This window comes from Tupaia chinensis, unplaced genomic scaffold (assembly GCF_000334495.1).
Source record: "Tupaia chinensis unplaced genomic scaffold, TupChi_1.0 Scaffold000448_1, whole genome shotgun sequence".
Lineage (NCBI taxonomy): Eukaryota > Metazoa > Chordata > Mammalia > Scandentia > Tupaiidae > Tupaia > Tupaia belangeri.
In genome coordinates, this window is record NW_006159953.1 from 253884 (window position 1) to 273771 (window position 19888).

A 19888-nucleotide genomic window follows, 5' to 3' on the forward strand; every position below is an offset into this window, starting at 1 on the left:
TATATATATATATTAAACTTTCTTTATCCACTTGTCTGTTGAAAGATATCTACATTATTTCTTTATGTTGGTTTTCATGAATAAAGCTGCAATAACCATGGGGGTGTGGATATCTTTATGAGATGATTTCATCTTCTTTGTATATATATCCCATATGGTAATTCTATTTTCAGTTTCTTTAGGAACCCTCCATACTAAATTCCACAATAGCTCTATTAATCTACATTCCCAGCAGTGTACATGGGTTTCTTTTTCTCCACACCCTCACCAATACTTATCTTTTGTCCTTTTGGTAATAGCTATCCTAATGGGTGTGAGGTTATTCCTCAGTGGTTTTGATTTGCATTTCCCTGATTCTTAGTGATGTTGAATACCTTTTCATATACTTGTTGACTGTTTTTTTCTATCATTATTGGAAAAATATTTATTCAGCTCTTTTCACCCATTTTTAAAATTCGGTTGTCTGTTTTCTCGCTATTAAGTGTATGACTTCTTTATAAATTTTGAATATTAACTCTTTATCAGAAATGAGGTTCAAAAATATTTTTTCAACCTGTAAGTTGTCTTCATATTTTGTTGTTTTTTTCTTTTGTTGTGCAAAACCCTTATTTATTTACTTTTAAAATGTATTTTATGTAGTCGCAAGTATTTATTTTTACTTTTGTTGCCTGTGTTTTTCATGTTATCCAAGAAGTCATTGCCAAAGCCACTGAGATATACTTTTAAAAAGAAATCATTTAGTGTTCTATCAGCTATGTGATTTGAATAAAGATACAAGGGATGTTCTATTTGGGGCAACATAATGTAAAGATGTGAGTACGAATGCCTAGAACAGTGGCTAGTACACTTTAAGCACTCAGACAAAATGCTAGGTGGACTGGAAGCCTATTTCCTGCAGCCTGGGGTTTGAAGTCCCATTCCACTTTTTGAGAGAATGCCCAGGCTGCTGCTGTGACTATCAGGATATAAGTTATACAAAAAAAGCCCTTTTTAGGTGATGTTCCTAGGGTTAGAGAGACTGAATGGTAATGAGAGAGGTCCCAGCTGAGCAGCACACAGAGAGAAGGGTTAAGGGACCACAGACCATATGTGGTTCTCTAGCAATGTCACTATCCCAAAGTGGAAACATCTATTCACAATAGTTCCTCTTTCTCATATTATTTTTAAAAAACATTTATGATTAAACAATATGAAGGGTCTTCAAAAGTTAATGGAAAATGCATTATAAAAAAGAAACTATGTATGGATTTCAAACTTTTTCTACACCAAAATAAACTCATATTTAATTCTTCTCCCATCAACTTTTTGAAATTCCCTTGCATAGATGACATTTTAAATCATTCTTCTTGTACATACATCTTTTGGAAGGGCTTCAGTTCATTACTCCCATGAATCATTTATTCATTCTGCTACTTGCCAGTATTCTCCCAACTGCTAAACATTCCTTTCCAGCCAATGCCAAATTTTATGAAGTATTAGATACTAAAAATTCACTAAATTCTTAATTTAATTTCAAGGATTTAAAAACATATACTGAACACTTAGTATAGAAAAAGGTTTAACAGATCTACAAGTATGATATATTTAACTGGCAAACAATGAATGATTTAAATGATGCTTGGTTAAAAGCTATGAGGAACAGAAATAACTTAATTGAACTCTCCCTTTTTTCTGCAAGTTGAACTTGCTGGTAATTTGGTAAACTCCAAATATGTATTTTATTGATATATAGTGGAGAAATCAGTCTCAACAGCCAAACGAATATCTTTGAAGGGGAAGGGTAGGAAATAATATTGATGACCTACTACTCTCTGTCTGATATTTTATATGTATTATTTTATCTAATTTTCATGAAAAGCTCATGAGATAGGTATTTTTTAACTTAATGGTAACAATAGAGGAGTCAAATAGCTTCATGAGTCAGTATTCTCCAACTCAGCAAAAGGCAAACCCACATTTGTGACTTCAAGTCTGACTTTTTCATCACAACTCAATATGTCTTTATAACTGTTTATTAAATTTTGCAAACTATTTAGCCTCTTCTAATACTTTAGACCTAACACTGAAGTTGCTATTTTAGCTCTACTGTAGTGACAGTAGTAATTATACAACCCACTGAGCCCTAATCATGAACCAGGCACCACGCTAATAGTCCTGTGCATATTATTCTATTCTAGACTCTCAAAAGCTCGTCTGGTAGTTAATAATGACCAACATGTGTGTAGCCCTTCTTGTGAGCTATTGGTTTTTTAAAAAGTTTATTTCTTCTGAGAGGGAAACAAGGAGAGGGGAAGGGAGGGAGGGAGGGAGGGAGAGAGACCAATCCCAATAGGGTCTTTCTACCAAGATCCATCCCAACCTCAGCCAGCTCTGATTATGGGCACAAATGTGTGCATTTTCAGCATGAGCAAGGAGGCATTGGACCATGCCCCTGAATCTTCCCATGTGAATCTAGTTAATACTTCTGTGGCACTAACTAGCTTCTTTAGAGGCTTTTTCTCAACACTTTACATATATTAGCTCATTTAATCCTCATGTGATGAGTATGAATCATCCCTGTTTTGTAGCTGAGATAACTGACCTACGAGGAGATTAAATATTTAAATCAAGATAACCCAAGTGGAAAATATAGAGATGAGATTGACATTCAGATAATCTAGTTATTTGTATATTTATCACTGTCTTTGTATATTTATCACTGATTTTACTTATTATGGTCAAGTATCTCCAAGTCGGTTTTTTTTTCTTTTTATGGAGAGGTTTTTGCTATAGGGCATGTGCACTCACCAGACAGAGAGAGACAGAGAGACAGAAAGTGAGCAATCACCCCCCCCGGGGGATGGCAATGCTGCAATCCCTTCTCCTCTGTTCTCCTCTCAGGATCTTGGGCACACATGCACATGCGCCCGGCGTAAGTTTAAGCCACCGGGTCCGGGACTCAAACTGCCGTCGACTACATGGGAGTCCAGCGACATAGTCATTACACTAACTGCTGGTCCCTCTCCAAGTCGATTTTTAAGCTATCAGGTTTGGAACTTGAACCTCTGTTGTCCATGTGGGAGTAGAGCACCTTAACTACTATACCACCTGTTGGTACCTGGAGAGTTGATACATTTTTTTTTCTTAAATAATTATTTTATTTAACTTTATTTATTCAATTTGACCATAGAAGGACAGGATGAGAGAGAGAAAGAGAGGGATAGTGAGAAAGCAAGCCACCAGGTCCAGGACTCAAACCACGGTCAGCCATGTGGGAGTTCAGCACTCTTAATCACCACACCACCTGCCAGCCCTGAGAGTTGATATTTCTAACAAATCTCAGTTGATGCTGATATTTCTGGTACCTGACCACATGTTGGGTAGCAAGTAGAACTTTTTTAAATGCTATCTTTATTTCTCAAAATTATGTTTAAAGGAAGTCAAGAGTAATAAATGAGGAGAGGGAACGTGAGGAATTTTGTTTCCTCTGTATTCACATCTGCCCACCCTCCCTTCTGGCAGGCTGTGGTGCAGCACCAGAGGGCAGCCTGATGCTAGTCCCATGTCTTTGAACTTGAAAGTCACCACAATTATGGGCCAACTACACCATTATTTTGTCTCTTTTTGGCAAAAATATGCACCCTCTGGCAATTAAAGTAGCATTATATGTGGGACCTGCAGTTGGCATAATGGCTATGTTGCTGGACTCCCATGTAGTCAACCACGGTTCAAATCCCAGACTCGGTGGCTTAATCTCATGCCAGGCACGTGTGCATGCATGCCTAAGATCCCGAAAGGAAAATGGAGAAGGGATTGCAGCCTGGCCATCCCCCTGGGAGGTGATATCTCGCTTTCTGTCTCTCTGTCTCTGTCTTGGTGAGGCCAGGTGCCCTAGAGCAAAAACTTCTTCCTCCCCCCCCCCAAAAAAAAATAGAGTTACATTTGAAGATGCAACATTTTCTATATGACTAAAACCACAAGGGAATCTAAGCTGAAATGCAATACCATGAAAAAGACCAAGTATTTCTGGAACACCTTCTATGTTTCAATGACTGTACTGGGTAGCTTTATAAATATTGTGTCATTTCAGGTCAGATTTTATCCCCTTAGTCGAGGTGAGAGAATTGAAGTCCAAAAAGTTAAGAAAAAATATCTGCAATTTGAATTCAGGTCTCTCTGACGTTATAGCTCAAGTTCTTCCCATGATGTTTTGCTGTCTTCGTGATAGTCATAAGACTAGCAATATTATAATAGATCTGGATATTAAGATGAAAAGTTCTAATTATTTTTGGAAATATAAATGTTAAATGAAAGTGATATGGGCATTGTAGGGGTCCCAGACCTGGAGGCTTACATTCTCACTTTCTCTCTTCTCTCTCATGCACACTAGTCCTATAGCAGATTAAAGAATAAGTAAATAACATTAAATAAAAGATTCTTTAAAAAAGGATGGAATGATTAAGAGATTTATATTTGGTCATTGTGATTTTATTTTATTTATTTATTTATTTATAGAATCATTTATTGGATTTTATTTATTTATTTATTTATTTATAGAATCATTCATTTACTTTTATTCATTCATTTTATTTTAATTTGACCAGAGAGATACACACAGAGAGAGAGAGAGAGAGAGAAAGAAGGGAAGTGAGAAAGCAAGCCACCAGGTCCAGGACTCGAACCATGGTCAGCCATGTGGGAGTGTCCAGCACCTTAACCACCATGCCGCCTGCTGGTCCCCTGGTCATTGTGATTTTAAATTGATAATTGTAAGAAAAGAGAAATCATTTGAAGGTAATATTTGACTATTTAAAGTGACATTCTAACATTCTAGATATTTAGTCTTTTAAGGTTTTTAAGTGTTTAAGAGGTTGTTTTTTAAAAATTAAGTTTTTAACTCATTCTTGTTAAGTGTTTGAGATACATGAGAGAGTTGAACATATTAAAATTTGTAATTGTAATTTAAAATGTCTGGTAAAATTGAATTAATCAGGTTTATAAGTGGTGCTAAATGTTTAGGGGAAATTGTAAGTCAATTAAACACTGACTGAAGAACAAAGGAGAACTATGTATTTTTTATGTTAGCAATAACACTAGATTTACATGTGCACTTATTAAATTGAATTTAACAAATTAAATATAAATTAAGTATGAATAGCTATAAGCATTCTTTTGTGCATATATACATAAAATTTTTCTCTCAGACATTAAGAAATTAATGATTTTAAGTAGAATTGCGGAACACTTTCAATTGGAATGCTAGTTTTAGCACTAGCATCGATATGTTTTTGTGGTATTAAAAATAAACTTTATTTTGGAATAATTTGGAATAAGAAGTGTGTTCTCATTCCATCATATCAGAGGGTACATGATAGTCACAGGGCATTACTGGTGATGTTAATCTTTTTTTTTAGAGAGAGATTTTTGCTATAGGGTATGTGCACTTCTGAGAGAGAGAACGAGAGAAACCACTCCCCAGGAGGGATGGTCATGCTGCAATCCCTCCTCCTCCATTCTCCTCTTGGGATTTTGGGCATGCAGACACATGAGCCTGGCGTGAGTTTCAAGCTTCGGGGTCTGGACTCAACGCCATTGACCATGTGAAAGTCCAGCACCTTAACCATTATACCGTAACCTGCTGGCCCTGATGTTAATCTTTTTTTTTTTTTAAGTCTATTTATTAATTTCTGTCTTGAAAGAGAGAGAGAGAGATAGAAAGAGTGACACAAGTGCCTTAACATAGTTTTATCACACCACAAACCCTTCCCTGGTTCTCCGGTTTCTCAGACTCTTTTTTTTTTTTTTTGAGAGATTTTCACTATGGGGCGTGTGTGCTCACCAGACAGACAGAGAGAGACATAGAGACAGAAAGCAAGAAGTCACCCCCAAGGGGGCATGGTCATGCCACAATCCCTTCTCCTCCATTCTCCTCTTGGGATCTTGGACATGCACACGCACCCGCGCCCGGCGTGAGTTTAAGCCACTGGGTCTGGGACGCAACCGCGGTCGACTACGTGGGAGTCCAGCGACATAGCCATTATGCTAACTACTGGTTCCCTCTAAGACTCTTTGATGCCTACAAGAGACAAGTGTGATTTCAGGCTGACTCCAGTATCTAAACCCATCCTCCACATGTGGCTTCTAGTTGCAGTCCTCTAAATCATTTCATTCAGAAAACCTGTCTTAGGTCAGATGGGGAAAAAAAGGTTCTCTAGGCTTAAATCAATAGAGTAGATTCTTCCGTGTTTTAGAACCTTCAAAAAAATTTTTATTTTTGAGAGGTTTTTGCTATAGGGCATGTATGCTCACCAGAAAGACAGAGGGAGACAGAGAGACAGAAAGCGAGAGATCACCCTCCACCCCCAATGGTGATGGCCATGCCGCAATCCCTTCTCTATTCTCCTCTCAGGATTTTGTTCACACATGCACACATGCCTAGTGTGAGTTTAAGCCACTGAGTCTGGGACTCAAACCGCGGTCAACTACATGGGAGTCCAACAACATAGCCATTATGCCAACTTCTGGTCCCAGAACCTTCAAAATATTTTATGATTTCAGACAAATTTTATCTTTGAAAAATCTAAAATCTAAAGTTGAAATAGACTCCCATTATAGTTGGGGAATAGCAGCAGGTGGTGGTAAAATGGAAAATATAAATATTTTCTGTTATAAATTTAGTCATTCACAATTCCATGAATATAGCCCCTCTGCCATTTCCAAAATAGTAGTAATGATAGATACTAACATATATTGAGTGCTTATTTTATATTAAGCAGTATTGTGCTATATACTTTAAGTTCATTATCTAATCTTTATAAACTTGAGATACTTTTATTCTCCTCCATTTTTAAAATAAGGGTATTAACTTTAGAGGAACTTAGGTAGTAAGGGATCAAGAAGGAATAGGCCACAAAGTCAATTTTTATAGCTACTAATTATTTATTGGATTGTCAGAGAAGTTGTGACATATTTTTTCTGTTTTTTTTTTGTGTGCAAAAATGCATCATGTCTTTTCTGACAAACCAATAGTATTATACTTCTAAAAAAATTTATAGTCAGACAAACTTTCCTTGATATGAGAATTTGTGAGATTAGAAGGAATTTCTTTCTGATAATCTATAAATTCTGTATTCTTTGTCTCACGAAGCTTGTTCCTCGTTCTCGATGTACTTAGGAATTTCATACTTCTACTTCAGTGTCTCACACCACAGCATTACCTCTCCCTGGTTGTTCATTTCAGTGAGCAGGCTGATTATAGTACATCTGATAAATCTTGGCTTAAGATCTAAATCGACTGCTTACTTTGAAATGGGTTATTATCTGTTAGATAGCGTATAGAATTTGCAACTGGACTGGTGAGAAATGTATATATGTTGGAATATTCACATCGCAAGCTAAGTAACATATGTGATTGGATGTATAGAAGAAATTGAAATAAAAATATATTTTAAAAAGGGGACAGGGAAACAGCCCTTCTTAGCATGTGGGTAAGGTTCCCATGCTATGTCTGCTCTGTTATAATTTTAATTATGGAATTTCTAATTGGCACAGCAGAAGTTTAACATTCATATTGTAAATAAATGAAACCCTGAATATTAAGAAAAATAAATTTCCAAAGAAGAAAAGTGAAAGAATAATACCATGAGAACCCATAGAGCTTACCTATTTTGCTACATTTGTTTTCTGTCTTTATCTCTATCAGTATCTCATTCTCTCCCCTCTCCATACACATGTGGAGGTACTCCTCAGTACATGGACATGTACACACACACACACACACACACACACACACACATTTCATAGCTGATCCATTACGGGTTAGTTGCAAATTAAAATTTTAGTGAGGCTGAACTGGTGAAATAGTATTTTACGATTTTTGACTAAAACATGGCTGATTTTCTTCTAGGCTTTGTTTTCCAGTTTTAAGGATTTTTGTCCTGTCTTAAGGTGTCGATAGGTTCATGTACCTACTATTTGAACAGAATCCTAACATATTTCCTGGCTCTATGTTTTAAGCAAAGTTCCATAGCATTTCTTTGATTTATTAAAGTTAAAACAGCTTTTATTGAAATTACCAGCTTAATTTGCTATTGAAAGTAGTTAGATTATTTAAGAAATTGTATGATCAACAAAATGTGGGGGGCGTAAAGATGGTGGGGAAGGGCAGAGGGTCAGAAATAGGGGTTATATATATATATACACACACACACACACATATATAACATATATATTATATGTTATATATAATAGATAACATATATATGATCTATTATATATTATATATATAACATACACACACACACACACACACATATGAAACTAGAAATGGGAAATTATTGATGATAACATACATGATTAAGCCACTATGCAGTATATTCTGGATGGGAAATCACATTTTGTATGCTCTGATGATGCTTGGGGAATGGATGTAAATTAATTTAAAAAATGTTACAGAAAAAAATAAATTTAAAAAATTAGGACTCAAAGAATAAATTGGGAAAAAGTTTAGTTTTTGAAAAGAGTTTATTGCTATGAATGAATTAATTCCATTAGCTTATTTCTAAAAGCAATACTTTAATTCTGCCAGGTTTCCAATATCCATTATTTATTATGAGAAAATAAGTTTTTCTTTATTCAACTTAAATATTTTAATGTTTTCTGTTTTTCTTTTTCTTGGTGATGCTTTTAAAGTCTTTATTAATTTGCTGAAGAGTGTATCGTTTAATTTAACACATTGTGTTGAGGTGTATATGTAATAAACTGCATCCATGTAAAGTATACAGTTTGATGCATTTTAATAGCCATATATAGAAAAAAACCACACAAAATTCACAATCGAAATATGGAACTTCTCTATCACTCCCCACAGTTCTTCATGCCCCTTTGGAGTCCATCGTTCTCTTTGCCTGAGCCCAGTGAACCACTACTCTTGCTTTATGGTACCATAGATTAGTTGGGATTTCTTAGAATTTTATAAATGGAATCATAATGTATGAACTTTTAGTATGTTTGTGCCTAGTTTCTTGTATGCAGAATTTTTTTGGAAGCATCCATATTTTAAGATTTGTAGGCTTTGAATAGAACCTTCACTATAGTAGCAAACTGCATATAAAATAGTACAGAACATTTTTTTTAATTGGCAGGCAGTGGCTACATATTTAATATATCTTTGGTTTAGGAAGAAGAGAATATTGATTAGAGGCCGAGCAATCTCCAGAATACAAATTTCCATTTAGATTCTGCATGGTTTCTTTTTGTTGTCTTAGTGGCCTTGAGATACTTTCTTGGCTTGATATTATTGAAGTTCTAGTCAGGGGGCTATTTATTTGCTTTTGTTTGAAGGAGCAAGAAGGAGGATGGAACTTAGACACTTTCATATTAGGATTATTTGTAAGATTCATTTGACTAGGTATTGGCTGAAATTTTGCTGAATTACATAGTGTGATTATCACTGACTTCTTACAAGTGGAGTCATACTTGGAGATGTTTTAGAAACTGGAGGTGGTACCAAAGAACTCAATATAAATGGCTTTAACAGCTGCAAGGACGTGGGCTGAGATGTGTAGCCTACTGGTGGAAAATGGTCTCTTTCAACTCTTTTGGCCTGATCGACAGAATTTGGCTGACAGGTGTCTGAAGAGAAGTGGGTTCAACTGCACATCACTCATTTATTTATTTGTGGAATAAAGTTCTTGAGCATTCATGGTCATGTTCAAGCTTACTTCAGAAGGTGTGCTGTTAGCCACATCCATTGTGAATCGTGGGCTTGATGAAAAAGGGCTGACCTTCAAGTCATAGCTGCATTATTGTTGCAACCCATGTGTAAAGCCTTCATCCAAGTGTGCACTGCCCTGGTGCACACCCTGGGTTGTGGGCCTCTATATGTTGTGGCTTTGCTAGTTTTGCCTGTGTGTGTTCTGTGGGTTTTGGAAGGCTGTTGGAAGGCTGTACTACTTGAGTGGAAGTCCTTCTCCAGGGTGTTTGGAAGTATATATCAGCGTATGTGTAGCTTTCCCCCTTAGATTTTTGGTGGCAGTTACTTGAAGTTGCAAGCAGATATTCTAATGGCTGGATTTAATTTTATTTTTTATTTCCTCTTTAAGTTGTTTTATTTCACTTAATAAAGTCTTCATTTGTATATATCCCATCACAGTCTTCTGGTTATGGACTGAATAGTGATGATAGTTGAATATCATGCTACTTCTTTCATGCTGATATAGCAGACATTTCAGTTTGAGTAACTTTCTTTTAAAGAGGTTTTTGTCTTAGGATACGTGCACTCACTGAAGAGAGAGAGACAGACAGGCAGTGAGAGGGCAAGTGAGAAATCACCCCCCAGTGGCAGTGGCCATGCCGTAATCCTTTCTCCTCCATCATTTTCTCAGGATCTTGGGCATACGAGCACATGTGCTCAGTGTGATTTTCAAGCCACTGGGTCTGAAACTTGAACTGTGGTGGGCCATGTGGGAGTTCAGCGACATAACTGCTATGCTATGTGCTGGTCTGAGTAACTGAATTCCAGCTGTGCGATCCTGGACCATGTGCCAGAGGGTCTTCTCATTGAGGTTTACTGTATTTTCAAGAACATTTAAAATATCTTCTGAGCCTGGAAAATGGGGGACCCTCCATAGCTTTCAAGATGACCCAAAGGATATTCTTTTTTTTTTTTAAATTTTTTTTCAATCACTATATATCATTTATCTTTTAGAGAGAATTTACTCAATGTGAAATACACCTCAGACCAGTCCAGCTGAGAATACTATACACATCATCATTAACAGGTGGATAAACCATATCTGTGTCCCACAAATGTCTTGATTCTCTATTTTTCTCCCTAATTTCCTTCCCTCTCCACCCTCCTTCCACACAGTCCATAACTATTTTCAAAAGAGATTCTTTACAGGGAGAAACTCCCCTCAAGTTTCTTTTCCCATGGGGATGACAGTAGTCAGGATGGCCAACGCAGTAATGTGCTCTACTTTTGTAGGAGACTTTTCCAAAATCCTTCCTGAGACTGCTAAACATTCCTTTCCAGCCAATCAAAGCAATTCGTCTTGTCACATTCCACATTTTCAAGAGGCACATTCTCGGGATGATCCACATCAATCATAAGGTCATCATCCTCAAGGTCATATGATTCAAGATTGTTCAGAATAGCTTTACTGTTCATTTTGGAGAACTCATAACTTCCAACTTGGTGGACATTTCCAATAAACTCCAAACCCTCTTTGTCCCACATGCATGGACCATCAAAGTTATCAGATGGAGAGAGTTCACATGGAGAACCAACTCTGTAACTTGTATCCAGTGAAATCTTGCTATTCCTGGAAGTATGTTTTGTACATTCATTCCTGTCAGAGACTGTTACATCTATCCACCCAATGGTTTTACTGAAGGATTTTTCATTTTCCTTGTGGGAATCAAATACATCTTTTGGTGAAACATTTTCATGCTTTTCTTTGAAATAAATTTCCTCTAGAGTTATTCTAATCCTGTTGGAGGATATCTATAAAATCATCACTAAAGTCTTCACTTAAATCATTCTTATTAGAAGATGATAAAAAGGACCTATCATCCATACCTTTGCCCAGGTGATTTTAGCATTATACTTCATGGTCTGGCCTTTTCTGTTCTATAACTTTCATTTTTCACTTAGTTCATGATCTTTATCAGAAACTCGTTAGCCCAAACTGTAGCATCTTCTGCTACACATGTGTCAGCATGAAAATTTTTATTGCTATCAATGTGATAGTCCCAGAAAAAGGAGGGCAGCTAGATTTCAGTAGAAAAAACTGAACCGTCTTGTAACCCAAACTGGAAGTTAAACCTGGGCTGTTTGGTAAAGCCAGCTTCTTTCCACCAGCAGGGTAGGGCCTATTAAATCCACATCCCCAGTGTTCATTCCCATCGAGCACTTCTGACTGCAGGGAATTTCTCAGCTTACTTGACTGCAGTGGCACTCTAATGGGTAGCTGTAGGTTCTGATAAAGCTTTATACGACCTTCAGCTCACGGAAAGAATGCCATCTGGTTATAGTGAAGGTGAAAGGAATGAAATCTGAATGGAATGAGAAAAAAAATTCTGTGACTGTTTCATCTTTTCTTTAGTGACAGATTTAATATTATCTGGGGATTGTGTTGTACTCAGACCATGACCCCTCTCTTGGTTGGTACCCACCTGAACTCCACCCTCCCAGGGCTGGCACATCACATGCACAGACACTTTTTAAAAATCTATCTTTAACTCTGTGTCCAGATTTTCATCCTTTAAAATAAAAGAATTATTTATTTTATTTTATTTATTATTATTTTTTTCTTTGAACTTGCTATAGGTTACATGCACTCACCAGAAAGAGATGGGGAGGAGGAAAATGAGAAAGCAAGCTGCTAGGTCTGAGAGTTGAACTGTGGTCAGCCATAGAGAAGTCCAAGCACCTTAACCACCACCCCACCTGCCAGCCCCCAGATTTTCATCTTACGTGAAAGATACTTTAAAAATGTTAAATTATCTCTTTTAAACAAAAGGGTATTAGAATAACTATAAATAAAAATCCTGAAGTTCTGTATGTGCATTTTAAAATTATGGATAGATAATAGAAAAATATACTATCATTAAAATTTATATATTATTAGCAGTTTGAGAAATAAGATAGGCTAATGTTATGACTAAATATAGAGGTTAAACAAATCTACCTTGTTTATAACTAAACTTCATTTATAAATATGTTGGTTAAACTGTATAAGAAATGAATAATTCATTACAGGGAGATATTGGTAATACTTTATATTAAATACTTTATATTAAAATAATGAAAAATATATTTCTTCAACTGAAAAGTAAAAGATCATGAGCAACTGGCATTATGAAAATGAATACTTTTATAAATTCTATAAATTCTATAAATTCCATAAAGTTTAATGAGAAACTCCTTCCAAGGATAGGGGTGTGTGTGTGTGTGTGTGTGTGTGTGTGTGATTGGCTAATGAAGTATAAATTGACACTAAAATAAAGTGATTTAACTTTTTAAAACATTTTGTTTAAAGTTCATGCTTGTTTCTTTCATGAAACAGAAAGATGGCACTCCCAAGAATGTTCTGGTGCCCTGATCCTTCCCCAGCCAGCCCTAGATCATGGGCACCCCTATGCTGAGCATAATCAGGGATGTCTCTGAACCTGAACCTAAAACCTTCTTCTGTGGGTCGGCCTTGCAGAGTGCTGCATTTTACAGCTGTACCGTTCAGCTCTAAATGATTTCACTTTAGGTATCACTTCAGAGTTACTGAGGGCTATGCATTAACACCCAGTGAAATAAGATAGTGTTAATAACATTTAAAATCTTGATATGTAAGAATACTAATAATTGTGTTATGTATAAATAGGAAGTGAAATATGATTAAATGTGTTATCACTTTAAGGGGGACTATTTTAATTGAGAATCTGCAAAATATGTATTATAAATCAAATTTTAATTCTGTCTAACAATGATCAATGTTATACACCATTATTCCACTAAATTGCAGATAACGTCACAGTTTACTTTTATCATCATTTCAAATTTAAAAAAAGTCAAGAAATTACTTTGTTCAAATATTTAGAGAGCCAAAACCAGATTTACAGTATATGCTTTTTCAAAAGGTTGTATATGATTGCTAGATATATACTTATAAAGCACAAATCAAAATTCATTTTCTACTTCCTACTTAAAATATCTATCTGTATTGATATACATGTAACAGTTATTTTTAGGTGCTAATTATATATTCCTACTGAAAGATGAGCAATATAACAGACTTCCTGCTGTGTTTAAGAGCATTAGCAAAGTGAACACTGCCTTTCTCAACTACAACGTGACACCTATACAATAGACCTGAGTAAGACTCAAGCTCAAGCAAAGATCTGCGGCACAATACAGACTAACTAGCAACAAATAACTTTTACTTAGTGGCTAAAAACAACCTAAAGATATTTTTATTTTTTTGTTCTACTCTTATCCAGTTAAGAAAAATAATCATCATCTATATGGGTGTATGTGTGTTTGAGTGTATGCACAGAAAAGTAAGATCCATACAAAGAATAGATTTGAAAGTATAGTTTCTCATTTCTACTCAGAAACACAATTGGCGTATTTAAAGAGATGCTGCTGGCCCAGTCTGGAGGCACAGTGAGTGGTGTACTCCTGGGGGGCACAGTGAGTGGTGTGCTCCTGGGGGGCACAGTGAGTGGTGTGCTCCTGGGGGGCACAGTGGGTGATGTGCTCCATGTAGTGGAAGCTACATGGCCTGAAACACACTGGGTGTGCGCTGAGCCCAGGATTCTGATGAACTACAGAGCTGGGGAAGGGAGATCAGGGTGTGACCAGACCCTGGGGAAGGTGCTCCTCCCTTTCTCTCTTTCTCTGTCTCATGTGCATTATGTCTCTCAATCATGAATAAAATAAATAAAAATTATATAAAATGATACTGCCTTTGCCTCATCCTGTTTTTTTTTTTTAAATTTTTTGAGAGATTTTTGCTCTAGGGCACGCGCGCTCACCAGAAACAGAGAGACAGAGATAGAAAGTGAGAAATCTCCCCCCAGAGGAGATGGCCATACTACAATCCCTTCTCCATTCTTTTCTTGGGATCTTGGGTATGTACACACATGCACGTGGCATGAGTTTAAGCTACCTGGTTCGAGACTTGAATTGTGGTCAACAACATGGGAGTCCAGTGACATAGTCACTACACCAACTGCTGGTCCCCCTCATCCTGTATTTTTAAGTATGCTAAACTGTGAATAAAAGTAAGAGTTTTATTCAATGGAGTAGGGAAAAATCCTTTTTTTTATTCTATGATTGTCCTAAAAACTGCTGAAAATAATTTTGTCAGCATTTCTGGTTCAGTTAGCTCTTTCTCAGAGAAGTCAAATGACTGAGCAGTTACTTAATGAGCCTACTAGACTCCTTCTGGGAGTGTCGCTCAGTGAACCCTATGTGAGTACAAGACAATCTTAAAAAAAAAATCTACTTTTCAAGGTTATTTTGATAACTAATGATCTATGTCAAGAATGGGCCAAAGTTATACAACTGACTTTTTGCACATTTCAGTTCAAGCTCAAAGCAAAAGCCTGTGCTCTAGAATGTCTAATTTCATTTAAAATAATTTCTAAAGTTTGGGCCAGTTCCATAGCCTAGTGGTTAAGGAAGTCGGATTCCACATAGCTGGCTGAGGTTTGAATCCCAGCCTGGAAAAACATGCCAGGTGCATTCATGTGCACCCAAAATCGTGACAGGATAGAGAAAAGGAGAAAGGATCGTGACGTTACCACACCCTAATGGAGGCGCTTTTCCCCCTTTTCTATCAATCTTCCTCTTTAGTGAGTACACACACTCTCTGACAAGAAAATGAAAATTTATTTACTGACTTAGAAGAGGAAGAGACATCTGCAACAAGGTCTTCATGTCACAATCCACACCCAGCCTCACATGGCCTGGATTACAGGCCTGTAAGTCTATGTGGGTTGCTCAGGGAGGCCCCAGGACATAAACCCATATGGGTCACACTGCATTATGCATTGTGCCATTTGGCCCCCTAATTTTCTTATGGTTCATTTAAAAGTCCTCTTTATTACTATCATATGTTAATGATTTATATAAGAAGCTGTGAAATCGAATCCAGATGTGTATAAGCTTTCTGATAAAACTGTAGATCAAGGCGCATATATTTTGTTCAAGTGGTACCATTAAACACCCCAACTATACTGCATTTCTCCACTAGATGAAATTAGACGATTATAGTAATATGAAACAGCATTTGATGGCTATTTTAACAAAGAACCTCCAAGTTGCATAGAAAATGAGCAGATTTATAATGAGTAGTATGTGGCCAACTTCTTACAGTAAGGAAAGCATACTTCTTAGGGACATATAGATCAATACATTGTTTTCCTGGTGTTAACACAGAAGATAATCATTTATCTTCCTGGAATATCTATTTTACTTCAACATTTTGTTCCAGGCAGGACCCCACATTTTTTTCATTTGAACTATTTTGAAGATTTCATGCAGGTATGTACAAAGAAGGAGAGAGGAAGAAATAAACCTGTGAGGTAGAACATTTTAATGTGCAGTTAGAAAATGGCAAATGCGGTATCTAAGAATCTACTGTTATTACTACCACATTCTCATCAAAGCAAAAATGCTGAAGTATATGATGCCAACATCAATGACCCACACAAAAAGTGCTACTGTCCTGTCACAGCAAGAGAGAAGCTTGAATGAGGGAAGTTCATATTGAAGCATGGGAGAGTCTATGACCTAATATTTGAAAAAATATTTTGACATGTTACCAGCCAGTATTAATACAGTTTTAGTTAAATTCTATATTAAAGTACTCATAAATCAGTTCAATTTCCCATATCAATCATATTGCATCACTTTTTTTTTTTTTCATAAACTGAGTTTTCTAAACTTTCACTTCAAGTTCTGCTAACTTTCATTTTAAAGATATTGCTTGGGGTGGCGGTGAAGAAATGTAGAAAAGGGATACTATTGTCCTCTTTCTTTTATTATTCAAAAATAGTTACTTAGAAACATTCAGAGTATAGGGACCAGCAGATGGTGTAATAGTTACGTTGCTGGACTCCCAGGTACTTCACCGTCATTTGAGTCCTGGACCTGGTGGCCTAAAACTCATGCCCAGCACGTGTGCATGTGTGCCCAAGCGAATAGTGGAGGAGGAGGGATTGCGGTGTGGCCATCCTCCCTGGGGGTGGAGGGGGTTGATTTCTTGCTTTCTCCCTCTCTCTCTCTGTCTCAGGTGAGCACACATGCCTTATAGCAAAAAACCTCTCTCTCAAACAAAACAAAACAACAACACAAATTCAGAGTGTCAACAAAGCAACTGCTACTTTTTTTTTTCAGAAGTCCAGTGAAGTTCAGTTAACAGAACAATGATTTTGTATAAGCTGCATTAGAGACAACTGAAGAAAAAACCAAACCTACCACCCCCATATGTAACTAACTGTGCCATGCACCAACAAGAACCTGCTTTTAATTCCCATGCTGATTTACACCCTATACTGTACCAGGACAGGGTTATCCAGCACTCATTCACTAATGTGTTAATTATACAAAAAAGACACTATAGTTTAAAAACAAATCTTACATAGCCTTGCTTTTTTTAAAAAAGTGAGAAATTACTCCCTGGGGGTGGGGAGGGGATGGCCACCACACAATCCCTTCCCCTTCATTCTCTTCTCAGTGCTTTGGGCACGCACACACACACAGCATGAGTTTCAAGCTGCCAGGTCCGGGACTCAAAGTGTGCTTGCCCATGTGGGAGTCCAGTGCTTTAACCACTATGCTCTCTGCTGGCCCCTCAGTTTTTTTCTTTAAAAGGAGCGAGTTGTGTACAGGGTGGTTACATGTTTTATAAACAGGGAACAAAAAAAAACCTGTGATGGAACCAATTTATTCATCATCATCTTCATCTTTTTCCTCTTACATTTTTCTTTGTCTTCATCCTCTTCTTTATATTTTATGCTCTTTTCAGCCTTGATAAATCTTTTTTTTTTCTTTTCTTTTTCTTTTTTTTCCTGCATCAGGTTTTCCTGTCATTCAGTATGCAAAAATTTTCTTTTGGCTTGGCAGCCTTCTTTTCAAAAGGCTGTTTATCATCTGGAGCAGTGTTATTCCACAGCTCTCCCAGTTTCTTTACATCACCAGTGAATATGCCTCGATGTTTTCTGATTTGGGGGTGATACTCAGAACAGAACCAGAAAAAGGCTTTGGGTGCATTGGGATCCTTGAACCTGTATTTTGTTTCCTATTTAGGAGGAATGTAGGTTTTCATTTCTCTTTCATAATGGACCTTGTTTGCCTTTGTCATCTTCAAGGTTTCCTTTCTCTTTAGCAGACTTGGTCTCACCTCTCTGAACACTTCTCAGAAAACCTGAGAAGTTGGCTGAAGCATCTGGGTACTGCTGTTTGTGCGAAGACTGCATATAATGACTTTTTGCCTCTCAACTTCTTAGAATCTCTTTTACCAATGTTAAGTTATCTTACCTCATGGGGCACGAGTTGCCCTGTGTCCAAATGCCTCATTTGCTCCATCACTGTTTCTATGGGGCTCAATGTACTCTGCCTTTTTTTTCCCTCTCAATTACTGCTCCCTGAAAACACAAATACACACACACACACACACACACACACACACATACACACATACATAAACTTGTGCTTACGCATGCCTTTGAAATAAATTCTTAGTCGATTTCCACACTCTTTGGAAATCATTGGCTTAAGAGAAACTTTAGTGAATAACTGCAAAAACCAAATACCCACATTTTGCAGGAAAATCACTTGAAGGTTTTTGTTTGTTTTGTTTCTTTTTATTTATTTTTTAAAATTTTTTTGAGAGGTTTTTGCTATAGGGCGTGTGTGCTCGCTAGACAGACAGAGAGAGACAGAGAGACAGAAAGCAAGAAATCACCCCCCAGGGGGGATGGCCACGCCACACTCCCTTCTCCTCCATTCTCCTCTCGGGATCTTGGGCACACACGCACACGTGCCTGGCATGAGTTTTAAGCCACTGGGTCCGGGATGTGAACCGCGGTCGACTACATAGGAATCCAGCGACATAGCCATTATGCTAACTGCTGGTCCCTTTGTTTTGTTTGTTTTGTTGGCTATGTATATAGATAGAAATCTTGCCTACATGGAGCATTATAATAGAAAATATAATTAACTAGCAAGCACCTTGTGTTTTTGAAGTGCTTCTCTAGGTCAATTTCTGAATTACTTTATAGCATGAATGCCATAATATTGAGTAAAATCTGATAATATGCTGTGGTGTAGATAAGAATTTATTTAAATATACTTAAAAGATGTAGAAAGTAGTTGGCTTTTTTTTTTTTGTTCAAAGTATTTAGGATTTGCTTATGGATGCATTATAACCAAAATTAATTGTTTTAGCTAGTCTCTCTGCGACAGTACTTTGAATTCAAAGTCATGTTCTGACTAGTAGCTCTCAATCTTTACCTCACTGCATACACATCCAAACCCTACTTCCGGTGGGACAAATGCTCATAACACCTGGGTACAGAATGTCAGCTTTTGTATATTCAGTTCTTCAAGTATTCTAGTTAGAAATTGTGGGAACTAACACCACTTCAGGATACTAGATTACTGATTTATTATTTTTAATCAACATTTTTCTCAGTCCTAATATTAAGGAAGCTAGGAAAAGAAAAAAATAATTGAAAAAATTTTCTAGGTGCACATAATTGAAACAAATATTGGTAAAGATGTGGAGAAATGAAACTAGTGTTCAATACTGGTGGATTGTATCTATAAACTCTTGGTCATTATCAATTAAATGAGAATACAATTGTATAAACATGATACATATGAATAGAATACAGCATAAAAGATAAACTATGGTGCATGGTTTGGTATTTTATGTGTGGTCATACAATCTGACCTTTAACCAGAGTGTAAAATGTTGAGAATATATTCCTTTAGAACACTCACTTAAAAGTAATTCAAAGAAGTAAATCTAAGAAAAAAAAATATATATAAATTAATACCAAGAAAGGCTTAGGAAAACAAAAATTTATGTAAGTAGAAGAGTTATGGAAAGGAGTTGGTTAACTAATTAGTATAGTACAATGAGAAAGTCACTTTTGTGTTTTCTAAAATATAAGCTGTATAGCCTTAAACTTTAGCAAGAGAAATGTAAATCTGAAATAATGTAAAGTTTAAGGTGAGGCCATCAGGTGGTATGGTGGTTAAGGTGCTGGACTCCCATGTAGCTGACTGTGGTTTGAGTCCCATACCTGGTAGCTTGCTTTCTCACTTTCCAGCTCTCTCTGGTGAGTGCACGTGCCCTATAGCAAATTTAGAGTACTAATAAATTAATTAATTAAATAA

The 19888-nt window shown here is 36.7% G+C and overlaps 3 pseudogenes; all 3 read right to left on the bottom strand.

The window, feature by feature from the left end:
- The window catches only part of LOC102479198 (nucleolus and neural progenitor protein-like), a 55931-nt pseudogene extending 46200 nt beyond the window's left edge, over positions 1-9731 (bottom strand).
- A 1223-nt stretch (positions 9732-10954) lies between these two features.
- Positions 10955-12186, bottom strand: LOC102480032 (serine-rich coiled-coil domain-containing protein 2 pseudogene; annotated as a pseudogene).
- A 5242-nt stretch (positions 12187-17428) lies between these two features.
- LOC102480449 (high mobility group protein B1-like) overlaps positions 17429-19888 on the bottom strand; it is a 31396-nt pseudogene continuing 28936 nt past the window's right edge.